Source organism: Ipomoea nil, unplaced genomic scaffold (assembly GCF_001879475.1).
Source record: "Ipomoea nil cultivar Tokyo-kokei standard unplaced genomic scaffold, Asagao_1.1 scaffold2212, whole genome shotgun sequence".
Taxonomy (NCBI): Eukaryota; Viridiplantae; Streptophyta; class Magnoliopsida; order Solanales; family Convolvulaceae; genus Ipomoea; species Ipomoea nil.
The window spans coordinates 1-19790 of NW_017618640.1; the positions used below are offsets into that span (position 1 = coordinate 1).

At 29.1% G+C, this 19790-nt stretch overlaps 11 non-coding genes across 11 annotated transcripts; all 11 read right to left on the reverse strand.

The window, feature by feature from the left end:
* Nucleotides 1-2043: 2043 nt before the first annotated feature.
* Nucleotides 2044-2115, reverse strand: TRNAG-UCC. The gene has a single exon. It is a non-coding gene; the product is annotated as a tRNA-Gly (tRNA).
* A 1310-nt stretch (nucleotides 2116-3425) lies between these two features.
* TRNAG-UCC lies at nucleotides 3426-3497 on the reverse strand. The gene has a single exon. It is a non-coding gene; the product is annotated as a tRNA-Gly (tRNA).
* A 1308-nt stretch (nucleotides 3498-4805) lies between these two features.
* On the reverse strand, nucleotides 4806-4877 carry TRNAG-UCC. Its single transcript has one exon. It is a non-coding gene; the product is annotated as a tRNA-Gly (tRNA).
* Nucleotides 4878-6188: 1311 nt separating this feature from the next.
* Nucleotides 6189-6260, reverse strand: TRNAG-UCC. Its single transcript has one exon. It is a non-coding gene; the product is annotated as a tRNA-Gly (tRNA).
* A 1308-nt stretch (nucleotides 6261-7568) lies between these two features.
* On the reverse strand, nucleotides 7569-7640 carry TRNAG-UCC. Its single transcript has one exon. It is a non-coding gene; the product is annotated as a tRNA-Gly (tRNA).
* A 1311-nt stretch (nucleotides 7641-8951) lies between these two features.
* TRNAG-UCC lies at nucleotides 8952-9023 on the reverse strand. Its single transcript has one exon. It is a non-coding gene; the product is annotated as a tRNA-Gly (tRNA).
* A 1962-nt stretch (nucleotides 9024-10985) lies between these two features.
* On the reverse strand, nucleotides 10986-11057 carry TRNAG-UCC. Its single transcript has one exon. It is a non-coding gene; the product is annotated as a tRNA-Gly (tRNA).
* A 1308-nt stretch (nucleotides 11058-12365) lies between these two features.
* Nucleotides 12366-12437, reverse strand: TRNAG-UCC. Its single transcript has one exon. It is a non-coding gene; the product is annotated as a tRNA-Gly (tRNA).
* A 1308-nt stretch (nucleotides 12438-13745) lies between these two features.
* On the reverse strand, nucleotides 13746-13817 carry TRNAG-UCC. Its single transcript has one exon. It is a non-coding gene; the product is annotated as a tRNA-Gly (tRNA).
* Nucleotides 13818-16505: 2688 nt separating this feature from the next.
* Nucleotides 16506-16577, reverse strand: TRNAG-UCC. The gene has a single exon. It is a non-coding gene; the product is annotated as a tRNA-Gly (tRNA).
* Nucleotides 16578-17897: 1320 nt separating this feature from the next.
* Nucleotides 17898-17969, reverse strand: TRNAG-UCC. The gene has a single exon. It is a non-coding gene; the product is annotated as a tRNA-Gly (tRNA).
* Between the last annotated feature and the right edge of the window lie 1821 nt (nucleotides 17970-19790).

Here is a 19790-nt window from a genome sequence, read left to right on the forward strand (position 1 = left end):
TATAACACTATGACATCTACATTCTCAACGCGGGAATGTCATAATGTTATTGAGAATATGAATTATGTAATTTTCGAATCTCTATTTCTAGTGAGGCCTAAGCGATATCCTTAAACAATTCTTGATTCAATGCAATATTTCATCTTGTTTGTCTTCCTTAGGTTTGAACCAAAGACCTTCTTATGAAATTCAATGAGTAAGTTAAAAACAATAAATAATAAACAGAATATTTTGTTACAAAACTATACATTGACGGGGTCCATGTATATTTATTAAAAAGTAAGTGATATAATAGAGGGTAATGTAGAAAAAAATAATAAAAATTACAAAGTTCAAAATAATACGAACTTTCATTTCAAGTTTCAACAACCGATGAAGAAACTTGTTTTAGTTGATATTTTAAAAATATTAAGAGGTGAATAAATTGATATCAAAATACAAACTGGTAAAATATAAAAGTTTGTTTAATAGAAGTGTGAATATAAATTTTATTTAAAAATATATTATAAATTGAATTTATATAATAAATTATTAAATTTGAAAAGCGTTTAGTCCATAGGGTTGCTTAAATTGAGATGCCAAAACTTAACGAAATTATGCTCTAGAGCTGCATGTTTGGTTTGCTTAATTCGAGAGGGCTTAACGAATGCAAAGGTAATGCGTTTGCCAGGAGTCGAACCCGGGGTCTATTGCTTGGAAAGGCAATTTATCCTAAACGTTGGACTACAAACGCAATTTCATTATATGGTACTTTCTCTGTATAACGTTATGACATCTACATTCTCAAACCGGGAATGTTATAATGTTATTGAGAATATGAATTATGTAATTTTTCGAATCTCTATTTCTAGGTGAGGCTAAGCGCATATCCTTAAACAATTCTTGGATTCAATGCAATATTTCATCTTGTTTGTCTTCCTTAGGTTTGAAACAAAGACCTTCTTATGAAATTCAATGTGTAAGTTAAAAACAATAAATAATTAACAGAATATTTTGTTACAAAGGTATACACTGACGGCATCCATGTATATTTATTAAAAAGTAAAGTGATATAATAGAGGGCAATGTAGAAAAAAATAATAAAAATTACAAAAATCAAAATAATACGAAACTTTCATTTCAAGTTTCAACAACCGATTGAAGAAACTTGTTTTAGTTGATATTTTAAAAATATTAAGAGGTGAATAAATTGATATCAAAATTACAAACTGATAAAATATAAAAGAGTGTAGTCCATAGGGTGGCTTAAATCGAGAAGCCAAACTTAACAAAATTAAGCTCTAGGGCTGCATGGGAGTAGAACCCGGGTGTATTGCTTAGAAGGAAATTATCCTAACCGTTGGACTACAAACGAAATTGCATTATATGGTATGTTCTTTGTATAACACTATGACATCTACATTCTCAACCGGGAATGTCATAATGTTATTGAGAATATGAATTATGTAATTTTCGAATCTCAATTTCTAGGTGAGGCCTAAGCGCATATCCTTAAACAATTCTTGGATTCAATGCAATATTTCATCTTGTTTGTCTTCCTTAGGTTTGAACCAAAGACCTTCTTATGAAATTCAATGAGTATGTTAAAAACAATAAATAATAAACAGAATATTTTGTTACAAAACTATACACTGACGGGGTCCATGTATATTTATTAAAAAGTAAGTGATATAATAGAGGGTAATGTAGAAAAAAATAATAAAAATTACAAAGTTCAAAATAATACGAAACTTTCATTTCAAGTTTCAACAACCGAATGAAGAAACTTGTTTTAGTTGATATTTTAAAAATATTAAGAGGTGAATAAATTGATATCAAAATTACAAACTGGTAAAATATAAAAGTTTGTTTAATAGAAGTGTGAATATAAATTTTATTTAAAAATATATATATAAAATTGAATTTATATAATAAATTATTAAATTTGAAAAGCGTTTAGTCCATAGGGTTGCTTAAATTGAGAAGCCAAACTTAACGAAATTATGCTCTAGAGCTGCATGTTTGGTTTGCTTAATTCGAGAGGCTTAACGAATGCAAAGGTAATGCGTTTGCCAGGAGTCGAACCCGGGTCTATTGCTTGGAAGGCAATTATCCTAACCGTTGGACTACAAACGCAATTTCATTATATGGTACTTTCTCTGTATAACGCTATGACATCTACATTCTCAACCGGGAATGTCATAATGTTATTGAGAATATGAATTATGTAATTTTCGAATCTCTATTTCTAGGTGAGGCCTAAGCGCATATCCTTCAACAATTCTTGGATTCAATGCAATATTTCATCTTGTTTGTCTTCCTTAGGTTTGAAACAAAGACCTTCTTATGGAATTCAATGTGTAAGTTAAAAACAATAAATAATTAACAGAATATTTTGTTACAAAAGTATACACTGACGGCATCCATGTATATTTATTAAAAAGTAAATGATATAATAGAGGGCAATGTAGAAAAAAATAATAAAAATTACAAAAATCAAAATTATACGAAACTTTCATTTCAAGTTTCAACAACCGATTGAACAAACTTGTTTTAGTAGATATTTTAAAAATATTAAGAGGTGAATAAATTGATATCAAAATTACAAACTGGTAAAATATAAAAGAGTTTAGTCCATAGGGTGGCTTAAATCGAGAAGCCAAACTTAACAAAATTATGCTCTAGGGCTGCATGGGAGTAGAACCCGGGTGTATTGCTTAGAAGGCAATTATCCTAACCGTTGGACTACAAACGCAATTTCATTATATGGTACTTCTTTGTATAATGCTATGACATCTACATTCTCAACCGGGAATGTCATAATGTTATTGAGAATATGAATTATGTAATTTTCGAATCTCAATTTCTAGGTGAGGCCTAAGCGCATATCCTTAAACAATTCTTGGATTCAATGCAATATTTCATCTTGTTTGTCTTCCTTAGGTTTGAACCAAAGGCCTTCTTATGAAATTCAATGAGCAAGTTAAAAACAATAAATAATAAACAGAATATTTTGTTACAAAACTATACACTGACGGGGTCCATGTATATTTATTAAAAAGTAAGTGATATAATAGAGGGCAATGTAGAAAAAAATAATAAAAATTACAAAAATCAAAATAATACGAAACTTTCATTTCAAGTTTCAACAACCGATTGAAGAAACTTGTTTTAGTTGATATTTTAAAAATATTAAGAGGTGAATAAATTGATATCAAAATTACAAACTGGTAAAATATAAAAGTTAGTTTAATAGAAGTGTGAATATAAATTTTATTTAAAAATATATATATATAAAATGGAATTTATATAATAAATTATTAAATTTGAAAAGAGTTTAGTCCATAGGGTTGCTTAAATTGAGAAGCCAAACTTAACCGGAATTATGCTCTAGAGCTGCATGTTTGGTTTGCTTAATTCGAGAGGCTTAACGAATGCAAAGGTAATGCGTTTGCCAGGAGTCGAACCCGAGTCTATTGCTTGGAAGGCAATTATCCTAACCGTTGGACTACAAACGCAATTTCATTATATGGTACTTTCTCTGTATAACGCTATGACATCTACATTCTGAACCGGGAATGTCATAATGTTATTGAGAATATGAATTATGTAATTTTCGAATCTCTATTTCTAGGTGAGGCCTAAGCGCATATCCTTAAATAATTCTTGGATTCAATGCAATATTTCATCTTGTTTGTCTTCCTTAGGTTTGAAACAAAGACCTTCTTATGAAATTCAATGTGTAAGTTAAAAACAATAAATAATTAACAGAATATTTTGTTACAAAAGTATACACTGACGGCATCCATGTATATTTATTAAAAAGTAAGTGATATAATAGAGGGCAATGTAGAAAAAAATAATAAAAATTACAAAAATCAAAATTATACGAAACTTTCATTTCAAGTTTCAACAACCGATTGAACAAACTTGTTTTAGTAGATATTTTTAAAATATTAAGAGGTGAATAAATTGATATCAAAATTACAAACTGATAAAATATAAAAGAGTGTAGTCCATAGGGTGGCTTAAATCGAGAAGCCAAACTTAACAAAATTAAGCTCTAGGGCTGCATGGGAGTAGAACCCGGGTGTATTGCTTAGAAGGAAATTATCCTAACCGTTGGACTACAAACGAAATTGCATTATATGGTATGTTCTTTGTATAACACTATGACATCTACATTCTCAACCGGGAATGTCATAATGTTATTGAGAATATGAATTATGTAATTTTCGAATCTCAATTTCTAGGTGAGGCCTAAGCGCATATCCTTAAACAATTCTTGGATTCAATGCAATATTTCATCTTGTTTGTCTTCCTTAGGTTTGAACCAAAGACCTTCTTATGAAATTCAATGAGTATGTTAAAAACAATAAATAATAAACAGAATATTTTGTTACAAAACTATACACTGACGGGGTCCATGTATATTTATTAAAAAGTAAGTGATATAATAGAGGGTAATGTAGAAAAAAATAATAAAAATTACAAAGTTCAAAATAATACGAAACTTTCATTTCAAGTTTCAACAACCGAATGAAGAAACTTGTTTTAGTTGATATTTTAAAAATATTAAGAGGTGAATAAATTGATATCAAAATTACAAACTGGTAAAATATAAAAGTTTGTTTAATAGAAGTGTGAATATAAATTTTATTTAAAAATATATATATAAAATTGAATTTATATAATAAATTATTAAATTTGAAAAGCGTTTAGTCCATAGGGTTGCTTAAATTGAGAAGCCAAACTTAACGAAATTATGCTCTAGAGCTGCATGTTTGGTTTGCTTAATTCGAGAGGCTTAACGAATGCAAAGGTAATGCGTTTGCCAGGAGTCGAACCCGGGTCTATTGCTTGGAAGGCAATTATCCTAACCGTTGGACTACAAACGCAATTTCATTATATGGTACTTTCTCTGTATAACGCTATGACATCTACATTCTCAACCGGGAATGTCATAATGTTATTGAGAATATGAATTATGTAATTTTCGAATCTCTATTTCTAGGTGAGGCCTAAGCGCATATCCTTAAACAATTCTTGGATTCAATGCAATATTTCATCTTGTTTGTCTTCCTTAGGTTTGAAACAAAGACCTTCTTATGGAATTCAATGTGTAAGTTAAAAACAATAAATAATTAACAGAATATTTTGTTACAAAAGTATACACTGACGGCATCCATGTATATTTATTAAAAAGTAAATGATATAATAGAGGGCAATGTAGAAAAAAATAATAAAAATTACAAAAATCAAAATTATACGAAACTTTCATTTCAAGTTTCAACAACCGATTGAACAAACTTGTTTTAGTAGATATTTTAAAAATATTAAGAGGTGAATAAATTGATATCAAAATTACAAACTGGTAAAATATAAAAGAGTTTAGTCCATAGGGTGGCTTAAATCGAGAAGCCAAACTTAACAAAATTATGCTCTAGGGCTGCATGGGAGTAGAACCCGGGTGTATTGCTTAGAAGGCAATTATCCTAACCGTTGGACTACAAACGCAATTTCATTATATGGTACTTTCTTTGTATAATGCTATGACATCTACATTCTCAACCGGGAATGTCATAATGTTATTGAGAATATGAATTATGTAATTTTCGAATCTCAATTTCTAGGTGAGGCCTAAGCGCATATCCTTAAACAATTCTTGGATTCAATGCAATATTTCATCTTGTTTGTCTTCCTTAGGTTTGAACCAAAGGCCTTCTTATGAAATTCAATGAGCAAGTTAAAAACAATAAATAATAAACAGAATATTTTGTTACAAAACTATACACTGACGGGGTCCATGTATATTTATTAAAAAGTAAGTGATATAATAGAGGGCAATGTAGAAAAAAATAATAAAAATTACAAAAATCAAAATAATACGAAACTTTCATTTCAAGTTTCAACAACCGATTGAAGAAACTTGTTTTAGTTGATATTTTAAAAATATTAAGAGGTGAATAAATTGATATCAAAATTACAAACTGGTAAAATATAAAAGTTAGTTTAATAGAAGTGTGAATATAAATTTTATTTAAAAATATATATATATAAAATGGAATTTATATAATAAATTATTAAATTTGAAAAGAGTTTAGTCCATAGGGTTGCTTAAATTGAGAAGCCAAACTTAACCGGAATTATGCTCTAGAGCTGCATGTTTGGTTTGCTTAATTCGAGAGGCTTAACGAATGCAAAGGTAATGCGTTTGCCAGGAGTCGAACCCGAGTCTATTGCTTGGAAGGCAATTATCCTAACCGTTGGACTACAAACGCAATTTCATTATATGGTACTTTCTCTGTATAACGCTATGACATCTACATTCTGAACCGGGAATGTCATAATGTTATTGAGAATATGAATTATGTAATTTTCGAATCTCTATTTCTAGGTGAGGCCTAAGCGCATATCCTTAAATAATTCTTGGATTCAATGCAATATTTCATCTTGTTTGTCTTCCTTAGGTTTGAAACAAAGACCTTCTTATGAAATTCAATGTGTAAGTTAAAAACAATAAATAATTAACAGAATATTTTGTTACAAAAGTATACACTGACGGCATCCATGTATATTTATTAAAAAGTAAGTGATATAATAGAGGGCAATGTAGAAAAAAATAATAAAAATTACAAAAATCAAAATTATACGAAACTTTCATTTCAAGTTTCAACAACCGATTGAACAAACTTGTTTTAGTAGATATTTTTAAAATATTAAGAGGTGAATAAATTGATATCAAAATTACAAACTGGTAAAATATAAAAGAGTTTAGTCCATAGGGTGGCTTAAATCGAGAAGCCAAACTTAACAAAATTATGCTCTAGGGCTGCATGGGAGTAGAACCCGGGTGTATTGCTTAGAAGGCAATTATCCTAACCGTTGGACTACAAACGCAATTTCATTATATGGTACTTTCTTTGTATAATGCTATGACATCTACATTCTCAACCGGGAATGTCATAATGTTATTGAGAATATGAATTATGTAATTTTCGAATCTCAATTTCTAGGTGAGGCCTAAGCGCATATCCTTAAACAATTCTTGGATTCAATGCAATATTTCATCTTGTTTGTCTTCCTTAGGTTTGAACCAAAGACCTTCATATGAAATTCAATGAGTAAGTTAAAAACAATAAATAATTTACGGAATATTTTGTTACAAAAGTATACACTGACGAGGTCCATGAATATTTATTAAAACGTATATGATATACTAGAGGGTAATGTAGAAAAAAATAATAAATATTTCAAAAATCAAAATAATACGAAACTTTCATTTCAAGTTTCAACAACCGATTGAAGAAACTTGTTTTAGTTGATATTTTTAAAATATTAAGAGGTGAATAAATTGATATCAAAATTACAAACTGGTAAAATATAAAAGTTTGTTTAATAGAAGTGTGAATATAAATTTTATTTAAAAATATATATATAAAATTGAATTTATATAATAAATTATTAAATTTGAAAAGCGTTTAGTCCATAGGGTTGCTTAAATTGAGAAGCCAAACTTAACGAAATTATGCTCTAGAGCTGCATGTTTGGTTTGCTTAATTCGAGAGGCTTAACGAATGCAAAGGTAATGCGTTTGCCAGGAGTCGAACCCGGGTCTATTGCTTGGAAGGCAATTATCCTAACCGTTGGACTACAAACGCAATTTCATTATATGGTACTTTCTCTGTATAACGCTATGACATCTACATTCTCAACCGGGAATGTCATAATGTTATTGAGAATATGAATTATGTAATTTTCGAATCTCTATTTCTAGGTGAGGCCTAAGCGCATATCCTTAAACAATTCTTGGATTCAATGCAATATTTCATCTTGTTTGTCTTCCTTAGGTTTGAAACAAAGACCTTCTTATGGAATTCAATGTGTAAGTTAAAAACAATAAATAATTAACAGAATATTTTGTTACAAAAGTATACACTGACGGCATCCATGTATATTTATTAAAAAGTAAATGATATAATAGAGGGCAATGTAGAAAAAAATAATAAAAATTACAAAAATCAAAATTATACGAAACTTTCATTTCAAGTTTCAACAACCGATTGAACAAACTTGTTTTAGTAGATATTTTAAAAATATTAAGAGGTGAATAAATTGATATCAAAATTACAAACTGGTAAAATATAAAAGAGTTTAGTCCATAGGGTGGCTTAAATCGAGAAGCCAAACTTAACAAAATTATGCTCTAGGGCTGCATGGGAGTAGAACCCGGGTGTATTGCTTAGAAGGCAATTATCCTAACCGTTGGACTACAAACGCAATTTCATTATATGGTACTTTCTTTGTATAATGCTATGACATCTACATTCTCAACCGGGAATGTCATAATGTTATTGAGAATATGAATTATGTAATTTTCGAATCTCAATTTCTAGGTGAGGCCTAAGCGCATATCCTTAAACAATTCTTGGATTCAATGCAATATTTCATCTTGTTTGTCTTCCTTAGGTTTGAACCAAAGGCCTTCTTATGAAATTCAATGAGCAAGTTAAAAACAATAAATAATAAACAGAATATTTTGTTACAAAACTATACACTGACGGGGTCCATGTATATTTATTAAAAAGTAAGTGATATAATAGAGGGCAATGTAGAAAAAAATAATAAAAATTACAAAAATCAAAATAATACGAAACTTTCATTTCAAGTTTCAACAACCGATTGAAGAAACTTGTTTTAGTTGATATTTTAAAAATATTAAGAGGTGAATAAATTGATATCAAAATTACAAACTGGTAAAATATAAAAGTTAGTTTAATAGAAGTGTGAATATAAATTTTATTTAAAAATATATATATATAAAATGGAATTTATATAATAAATTATTAAATTTGAAAAGAGTTTAGTCCATAGGGTTGCTTAAATTGAGAAGCCAAACTTAACCGGAATTATGCTCTAGAGCTGCATGTTTGGTTTGCTTAATTCGAGAGGCTTAACGAATGCAAAGGTAATGCGTTTGCCAGGAGTCGAACCCGAGTCTATTGCTTGGAAGGCAATTATCCTAACCGTTGGACTACAAACGCAATTTCATTATATGGTACTTTCTCTGTATAACGCTATGACATCTACATTCTGAACCGGGAATGTCATAATGTTATTGAGAATATGAATTATGTAATTTTCGAATCTCTATTTCTAGGTGAGGCCTAAGCGCATATCCTTAAATAATTCTTGGATTCAATGCAATATTTCATCTTGTTTGTCTTCCTTAGGTTTGAAACAAAGACCTTCTTATGAAATTCAATGTGTAAGTTAAAAACAATAAATAATTAACAGAATATTTTGTTACAAAAGTATACACTGACGGCATCCATGTATATTTATTAAAAAGTAAGTGATATAATAGAGGGCAATGTAGAAAAAAATAATAAAAATTACAAAAATCAAAATTATACGAAACTTTCATTTCAAGTTTCAACAACCGATTGAACAAACTTGTTTTAGTAGATATTTTTAAAATATTAAGAGGTGAATAAATTGATATCAAAATTACAAACTGGTAAAATATAAAAGAGTTTAGTCCATAGGGTGGCTTAAATCGAGAAGCCAAACTTAACAAAATTATGCTCTAGGGCTGCATGGGAGTAGAACCCGGGTGTATTGCTTAGAAGGCAATTATCCTAACCGTTGGACTACAAACGCAATTTCATTATATGGTACTTTCTTTGTATAATGCTATGACATCTACATTCTCAACCGGGAATGTCATAATGTTATTGAGAATATGAATTATGTAATTTTCGAATCTCAATTTCTAGGTGAGGCCTAAGCGCATATCCTTAAACAATTCTTGGATTCAATGCAATATTTCATCTTGTTTGTCTTCCTTAGGTTTGAACCAAAGACCTTCATATGAAATTCAATGAGTAAGTTAAAAACAATAAATAATTTACGGAATATTTTGTTACAAAAGTATACACTGACGAGGTCCATGAATATTTATTAAAACGTATATGATATACTAGAGGGTAATGTAGAAAAAAATAATAAATATTTCAAAAATCAAAATAATACGAAACTTTCATTTCAAGTTTCAACAACCGATTGAACAAACTTGTTTTAGTAGATATTTTTAAAATATTAAGAGGTGAATAAATTGATATCAAAATTACAAACTGGTAAAATATAAAAGAGTTTAGTCCATAAGGTTGCTTAAATTGAGAAGCCAAACTTAACGAAATTAAGCTCAAGGGCTGCATGTTTGGTTTGCTTAACTCGAGAGGCTTAACAAATGCAAAAGTAATGCGTTTACCGGGAGTCGAACCCAAGTGTATTGTTTGGAAGGCAATTATCCTAACCGTTGGACTACAAACACAATTTCATTATATGGTACTTTCTTTGTATAACACTATGACATCTACATTCTCAACCGGGAATGTCATAATGTTATTGAGAATATGAATTATGTAATTTTCGAATCTCTATTTCTAGGTGAGGCCTAAGCGCATATCCTTAAACAATTCTTGGATTCAATGCAATATTTCATCTTGTTTGTCTTCCTTAGGTTTGAACCAAAGACCTTCTTATGAAATTCAATGAGTAAGTTAAAAACAATAAATAATAAACAGAATATTTTGTTACAAAACTATACATTGACGGGGTCCATGTATATTTATTAAAAAGTAAGTGATATAATAGAGGGTAATGTAGAAAAAAATAATAAAAATTACAAAGTTCAAAATAATACGAAACTTTCATTTCAAGTTTCAACAACCGAATGAAGAAACTTGTTTTAGTTGATATTTTAAAATTATTAAGAGGTGAATAAATTGATATCAAAATTACAAACTGGTAAAATATAAAAGTTTGTTTAATAGAAGTGTGAATATAAATTTTATTTAAAAATATATATATAAAATTGAATTTATATAATAAATTATTAAATTTGAAAAGCGTTAATTGAGAAGCCAAACTTAACGAAATTATGCTCTAGAGCTGCATGTTTGGTTTGCTTAATTCGAGAGGCTTAACGAATGCAAAGGTAATGCGTTTGCCAGGAGTCGAACCCGGGTCTATTGCTTGGAAGGCAATTATCCTAACCGTTGGACTACAAACGCAATTTCATTATATGGTACTTTCTCTGTATAACGTTATGACATCTACATTCTCAACCGGGAATGTTATAATGTTATTGTGAATATGAATTATGTAATTTTCGAATCTCTATTTCTAGGTGAGGCCTAAGCGCATATCCTTAAACAATTCTTGGATTCAATGCAATATTTCATCTTGTTTGTCTTCCTTAGGTTTGAAACAAAGACCTTCTTATGAAATTCAATGTGTAAGTTAAAAACAATAAATAATTAACAGAATATTTTGTTACAAAGGTATACACTGACGGCATCCATGTATATTTATTAAAAAGTAAGTGATATAATAGAGGGCAATGTAGAAAAAAATAATAAAAATTACAAAAATAAAAATAATACGAAACTTTCATTTCAAGTTTCAACAACCGATTGAAGAAACTTGTTTTAGTTGATATTTTAAAAATATTAAGAGGTGAATAAATTGATATCAAAATTACAAACTGATAAAATATAAAAGAGTGTAGTCCATAGGGTGGCTTAAATCGAGAAGCCAAACTTAACAAAATTAAGCTCTAGGGCTGCATGGGAGTAGAACCCGGGTGTATTGCTTAGAAGGAAATTATCCTAACCGTTGGACTACAAACGAAATTGCATTATATGGTACGTTCTTTGTATAACACTATGACATCTACATTCTCAACCGGGAATGTCATAATGTTATTGAGAATATGAATTATGTAATTTTCGAATCTCAATTTCTAGGTGAGGCCTAAGCGCATATCCTTAAACAATTCTTGGATTCAATGCAATATTTCATCTTGTTTGTCTTCCTTAGGTTTGAACCAAAGACCTTCTTATGAAATTCAATGAGTAAGTTAAAAACAATAAATAATAAACAGAATATTTTGTTACAAAACTATACACTGACGGGGTCCATGTATATTTATTAAAAAGTAAGTGATATAATAGAGGGTAATGTAGAAAAAAATAATAAAAATTACAAAGTTCAAAATAATACGAAACTTTCATTTCAAGTTTCAACAACCGAATGAAGAAACTTGTTTTAGTTGATATTTTAAAAATATTAAGAGGTGAATAAATTGATATAAAAATTACAAACTGGTAAAATATAAAAGTTTGTTTAATAGAAGTGTGAATATAAATTTTATTTAAAAATATATATATAAAATTGAATTTATATAATAAATTATTAAATTTGAAAAGCGTTTAGTCCATAGGGTTGCTTAAATTGAGAAGCCAAACTTAACGAAATTATGCTCTAGAGCTGCATGTTTGGTTTGCTTAATTCGAGAGGCTTAACGAATGCAAAGGTAATGCGTTTGCCAGGAGTCGAACCCGGGTCTATTGCTTGGAAGGCAATTATCCTAACCGTTGGACTACAAACGCAATTTCATTATATGGTACTTTCTCTGTATAACGCTATGACATCTACATTCTCAACCGGGAATGTCATAATATTATTGAGAATATGAATTATGTAATTTTCGAATCTCTATTTCTAGGTGAGGCCTAAGCGCATATCCTTAAACAATTCTTGGATTCAATGCAATATTTCATCTTGTTTGTCTTACTTAGGTTTGAACCAAAGACCTTCTTATGAAATTCAATGAGTAAGTTAAAAACAATAAATAATAAACAGAATATTTTGTTACAAAACTATACACTGACGGGGTCCATGTATATTTATTAAAAAGTAAGTGATATAATAGAGGGTAATGTAGAAAAAAATAATAAAAATTACAAAGTTCAAAATAATACGAAACTTTCATTTCAAGTTTCAACAACCGATTGAAGAAACTTGTTTTAGTTGATATTTTAAAAATATTAAGAGGTGAATAAATTGATATCAAAATTACAAACTGATAAAATATAAAAGAGTGTAGTCCATAGGGTGGCTTAAATCGAGAAGCCAAACTTAACAAAATTAAGCTCTAGGGCTGCATGGGAGTAGAACCCGGGTGTATTGCTTAGAAGGAAATTATCCTAACCGTTGGACTACAAACAAAATTGCATTATATGGTACGTTCTTTGTATAACACTATGACATCTACATTCTCAACCGGGAATGTCATAATGTTATTGAGAATATGAATTATGTAATTTTCGAATCTCAATTTCTAGGTGAGGCCTAAGCGCATATCCTTAAACAATTCTTGGATTCAATGCAATATTTCATCTTGTTTGTCTTCCTTAGGTTTGAACCAAAGACCTTCTTATGAAATTCAATGAGTAAGTTAAAAACAATAAATAATAAACAGAATATTTTGTTACAAAACTATACACTGACGGGGTCCATGTATATTTATTAAAAAGTAAGTGATATAATAGAGGGTAATGTAGAAAAAAATAATAAAAATTACAAAGTTCAAAATAATACGAAACTTTCATTTCAAGTTTCAACAACCGAATGAAGAAACTTGTTTTAGTTGATATTTTAAAAATATTAAGAGGTGAATAAATTGATATAAAAATTACAAACTGGTAAAATATAAAAGTTTGTTTAATAGAAGTGTGAATATAAATTTTATTTAAAAATATATATATAAAATTGAATTTATATAATAAATTATTAAATTTGAAAAGCGTTTAGTCCATAGGGTTGCTTAAATTGAGAAGCCAAACTTAACGAAATTATGCTCTAGAGCTGCATGTTTGGTTTGCTTAATTCGAGAGGCTTAACGAATGCAAAGGTAATGCGTTTGCCAGGAGTCGAACCCAGGTCTATTGCTTGGAAGGCAATTATCCTAACCGTTGGACTACAAACGCAATTTCATTATATGGTACTTTCTCTGTATAACGCTATGACATCTACATTCTCAACCGGGAATGTCATAATATTATTGAGAATATGAATTATGTAATTTTCGAATCTCTATTTCTAGGTGAGGCCTAAGCGCATATCCTTAAACAATTCTTGGATTCAATGCAATATTTCATCTTGTTTGTCTTCCTTAGGTTTGAACCAAAGACCTTCTTATGAAATTCAATGAGTAAGTTAAAAACAATAAATAATAAACAGAATATTTTGTTACAAAACTATACACTGACGGGGTCCATGTATATTTATTAAAAAGTAAGTGATATAATAGAGGGTAATGTAGAAAAAAATAATAAAAATTACAAAGTTCAAAATAATACGAAACTTTCATTTCAAGTTTCAACAACCGATTGAAGAAACTTGTTTTAGTTGATATTTTAAAAATATTAAGAGGTGAATAAATTGATATCAAAATTACAAACTGATAAAATATAAAAGAGTGTAGTCCATAGGGTGGCTTAAATCGAGAAGCCAAACTTAACAAAATTAAGCTCTAGGGCTGCATGGGAGTAGAACCCGGGTGTATTGCTTAGAAGGAAATTATCCTAACCGTTGGACTACAAACGAAATTGCATTATATGGTACGTTCTTTGTATAACACTATGACATCTACATTCTCAACCGGGAATGTCATAATGTTATTGAGAATATGAATTATGTAATTTTCGAATCTCAATTTCTAGGTGAGGCCTAAGCGCATATCCTTAAACAATTCTTGGATTCAATGCAATATTTCATCTTGTTTGTCTTCCTTAGGTTTGAACCAAAGACCTTCTTATGAAATTCAATGAGTAAGTTAAAAACAATAAATAATAAACAGAATATTTTGTTACAAAACTATACACTGACGGGGTCCATGTATATTTATTAAAAAGTAAGTGATATAATAGAGGGTAATGTAGAAAAAAATAATAAAAATTACAAAGTTCAAAATAATACGAAACTTTCATTTCAAGTTTCAACAACCGAATGAAGAAACTTGTTTTAGTTGATATTTTAAAAATATTAAGAGGTGAATAAATTGATATAAAAATTACAAACTGGTAAAATATAAAAGTTTGTTTAATAGAAGTGTGAATATAAATTTTATTTAAAAATATATATATAAAATTGAATTTATATAATAAATTATTAAATTTGAAAAGCGTTTAGTCCATAGGGTTGCTTAAATTGAGAAGCCAAACTTAACAAAATTATGCTCTAGAGCTGCATGTTTGGTTTGCTTAATTCGAGAGGCTTAACGAATGCAAAGGTAATGCGTTTGCTAGGAGTCGAACCCGGGTCTATTGCTTGGAAGGCAATTATCCTAACCGTTGGACTACAAACGCAATTTCATTATATGGTACTTTCTCTGTATAACGCTATGACATCTACATTCTCAACCGGGAATGTCATAATATTATTGAGAATATGAATTATGTAATTTTCGAATCTCTATTTCTAGGTGAGGCCTAAGCGCATATCCTTAAACAATTCTTGGATTCAATGCAATATTTCATCTTGTTTGTCTTCCTTAGGTTTGAACCAAAGACCTTCTTATGAAATTCAATGAGTAAGTTAAAAACAATAAATAATAAACAGAATATTTTGTTACAAAACTATACACTGACGGGGTCCATGTATATTTATTAAAAAGTAAGTGATATAATAGAGGGTAATGTAGAAAAAAATAATAAAAATTACAAAGTTCAAAATAATACGAAACTTTCATTTCAAGTTTCAACAACCGATTGAAGAAACTTGTTTTAGTTGATATTTTAAAAATATTAAGAGGTGAATAAATTGATATCAAAATTACAAACTGATAAAATATAAAAGAGTGTAGTCCATAGGGTGGCTTAAATCGAGAAGCCAAACTTAACAAAATTAAGCTCTAGGGCTGCATGGGAGTAGAACCCGGGTGTATTGCTTAGAAGGAAATTATCCTAACCGTTGGACTACAAACGAAATTGCATTATATGGTACGTTCTTTGTATAACACTATGACATCTACATTCTCAACCGGGAATGTCATAATGTTATTGAGAATATGAATTATGTAATTTTCGAATCTCAATTTCTAGGTGAGGCCTAAGCGCATATCCTTAAACAATTCTTGGATTCAATGCAATATTTCATCTTGTTTGTCTTCCTTAGGTTTGAACCAAAGACCTTCTTATGAAATTCAATGAGTAAGTTAAAAACAATAAATAATAAACAGAATATTTTGTTACAAAACTATACACTGACGGGGTCCATGTATATTTATTAAAAAGTAAGTGATATAATAGAGGGTAATGTAGAAAAAAATAATAAAAATTACAAAGTTCAAAATAATACGAAACTTTCATTTCAAGTTTCAACAACCGAATGAAGAAACTTGTTTTAGTTGATATTTTAAAAATATTAAGAGGTGAATAAATTGATATAAAAATTACAAACTGGTAAAATATAAAAGTTTGTTTAATAGAAGTGTGAATATAAATTTTATTTAAAAATATATATATAAAATTGAATTTATATAATAAATTATTAAATTTGAAAAGCGTTTAGTCCATAGGGTTGCTTAAATTGAGAAGCCAAACTTAACGAAATTATGCTCTAGAGCTGCATGTTTGGTTTGCTTAATTCGAGAGGCTTAACGAATGCAAAGGTAATGCGTTTGCCAGGAGTCGAACCCGGGTCTATTGCTTGGAAGGCAATTATCCTAACCGTTGGACTACAAACGCAATTTCATTATATGGTACTTTCTCTGTATAACGCTATGACATCTACATTCTCAACCGGGAATGTCATAATATTATTGAGAATATGAATTATGTAATTTTCGAATCTCTATTTCTAGGTGAGGCCTAAGCGCATATCCTTAAACAATTCTTGGATTCAATGCAATATTTCATCTTGTTTGTCTTCCTTAGGTTTGAAACAAAGACCTTCTTATGGAATTCAATGTGTAAGTTAAAAACAATAAATAATTAACAGAATATTTTGTTACAAAAGTATACCACTGACGGCATCCCATGTATATTTATTAAAAAGTAAGTGATATAATAGAGGGCAATGTAGAAAAAAATAATAAAAATTACAAAAATCAAAATTATACGAAACTTTCATTTCAAGTTTCAACAACCGATTGAACAAACTTGTTTTAGTAGATATTTTAAAAATATTAAGAGGTGAATAAATTGATATCAAAATTACAAACTGGTAAAATATAAAAGAGTTTAGTCCATAGGGTGGCTTAAATCGAGAAGCCAAACTTAACAAAATTATGCTCTAGGGCTGCATGGGAGTAGAACCCGGGTGTATTGCTTAGAAGGAAATTATCCTAACCGTTGGACTACAAACGAAATTGCATTATATGGTACGTTCTTTTTATAACACTATGACATCTACATTCTCAACCGGGAATGTCATAATGTTATTGAGAATATGAATTATGTAATTTTCGAATCTCAATTTCTAGGTGAGGCCTAAGCGCATATCCTTAAACAATTCTTGGATTCAATGCAATATTTCATCTTGTTTGTCTTCCTTAGGTTTGAACCAAAGACCTTCTTATGAAATTCAATGAGTAAGTTAAAAACAATAAATAATAAACAGAATATTTTGTTACAAAACTATACACTGACGGGGGTCCATGTATATTTATTAAAAAGTAAGTGATATAATAGAGGGTAATGTAGAAAAAATAATAAAAATTACAAAGTTCAAAATAAATACGAAACTTTCATTTCAAGTTTCAACAACCGAATGAAGAAACTTGTTTTAGTTGATATTTTAAAAATATTAAGAGGTGAATAAATTGATATAAAATTACAAACTGGTAAATATAAAAGTTTGTTTTAATAGAAGTGTGAATATAAATTTTATTTAAAAATATATATATAAAATTGAATTTATATAATAAATTTATTAAATTTGAAAAGCGTTTAGGTCGCATAGGGTTGCTTAAATTGAGAAGCCAAACTTAACGGAAATTAAATTATGCTCTAGAGCTGGCATGTTTGGTTTGCTTAATTCGAGAGGCTTAACGAATGCAAAGGTAATGCGTTTGCCAGGAGTCGAACCCGGGTCTATTGCTTGGAAGGCAATTATCCTAACCGTTGGACTACAAACGCAATTTCATTATATGGTACTTTCTCTGTATAACGCTTTGACATCTACATTCTCAACCGGGAATGTCATAATATTATTGAGAATATGAATTATGTAATTTTCGAATCTCTATTTCTAGGTGAGGCCTAAGCGCATATCCTTAAACAATTCTTGGATTCAATGCAATATTTCATCTTGTTTGTCTTCCTTAGGTTTGAAACAAAGACCTTCTTATGGAATTCAATGTGTAAGTTAAAAACAATAAATAATTACAGAATATTTTGTTACAAAAGTATACACTGACGGCATCCATGTATATTTATTAAAAAGTAAGTGATATAATAGAGGGCAATGTAGAAAAAAATAATAAAATTACAAAAATCAAAATTAATACGAAACTTTCATTTCAAGTTTCAACAACCGATTGAACAAACTTGTTTTAGTAGATATTTTAAAAATATTAAGAGGTGAATAAATTGATATCAAAATTACAAACTGGTAAAATATAAAAGAGTTTAGTCCATAGGGTGGCTTAAATCGAGAAGCCAAACTTAACAAAATTATGGCTCTAGGCTGCATGGGAGTAGAACCGGGTGTATTGCTTAGAAGGCAATTATCCTAACCGTTGGACTACAAACGCAATTTCATTATATGGTACTTTCTTTGTATAAACTATGACATCTACATTCTCAACCGGGAATGTCATAATGTTATTGAGAATATGAATTATGTAATTTTCGAATCTCAATTTCTAGGTGAGGCCTAAGCGCATATCCTTAAACAATTCTTGATTCAATGCAATATTTCATCTTGTTTGTCTTCCTTAGGTTTGAACCAAAGACCTTCTTATGAAATTCAATGAGTAAGTTAAAAACAATAAATAATAAACAGAATATTTTGTTAAAACTATACACTGACGGGGGTCCATGTATATTTATTAAAAAGTAAGTGATATAATAGAGGGTATGTAGAAAAAAATAATAAAAATTACAAAAATCAAATAATACGAAACTTTCATTTCAAGTTTCAACAACCGATTGAAGAAACTTGTTTTTAGTTGATATTTTAAAAATATTAAGAGGTGAATAAATTGATATCAAAATTACAAACTGGTAAAATATAAAAGTTTGTTTAATAGAAGTGTGAATATAATTTTATTTAAAAATATATATATATAAATGGAATTTATATAATAAATTATTAAATTTGAAAAGAGTTTAGTCCATAGGGTTGCTTAAATTGAGAAGCAAACTTAACGAATTATGCTCTAGAGCTGCATGTTTTGGTTTGCTTAATTCGAGAGGCTTAACGAATGCAAAGGTAATGCGTTTGCCAGGAGTCGAACCCGGGTCTATTGCTTGAAGGCAATTATCCTAACCGTTGGACTACAAACGCAATTTCATTATATGGTACTTTCTCTGTATAACGCTATGACATCTACATTCTCACCGGGAATGTCATAATGTTATTGAGAATATGAATTATGTAATTTTCGAATCTCTATTTCTAGGTGAGGCCTAAGCGCATATCCTTTAAACAATTCTTGGATTCAATGCAATATTTCATCTTGTTTGTCTTCCTTAGGTTTGAACAAAGACCTTCTTATGAAATTCAATGTGTAAGTTAAAAAACAATAAATAATTAACAGAATATTTTGTTACAAAAGTATACACTGACGGCATCCATGTATATTTATTAAAAAGTAAGTGATATAATAGAGGGCAATGTAGAAAAAAATAATAAAAATTACAAAAATCAAAATATACGAAACTTTCATTTCAAGTTTCAACAACCGATTGAACAAACTTGTTTTAGTAGATATTTTAAAAATATTAAGAGGTGAA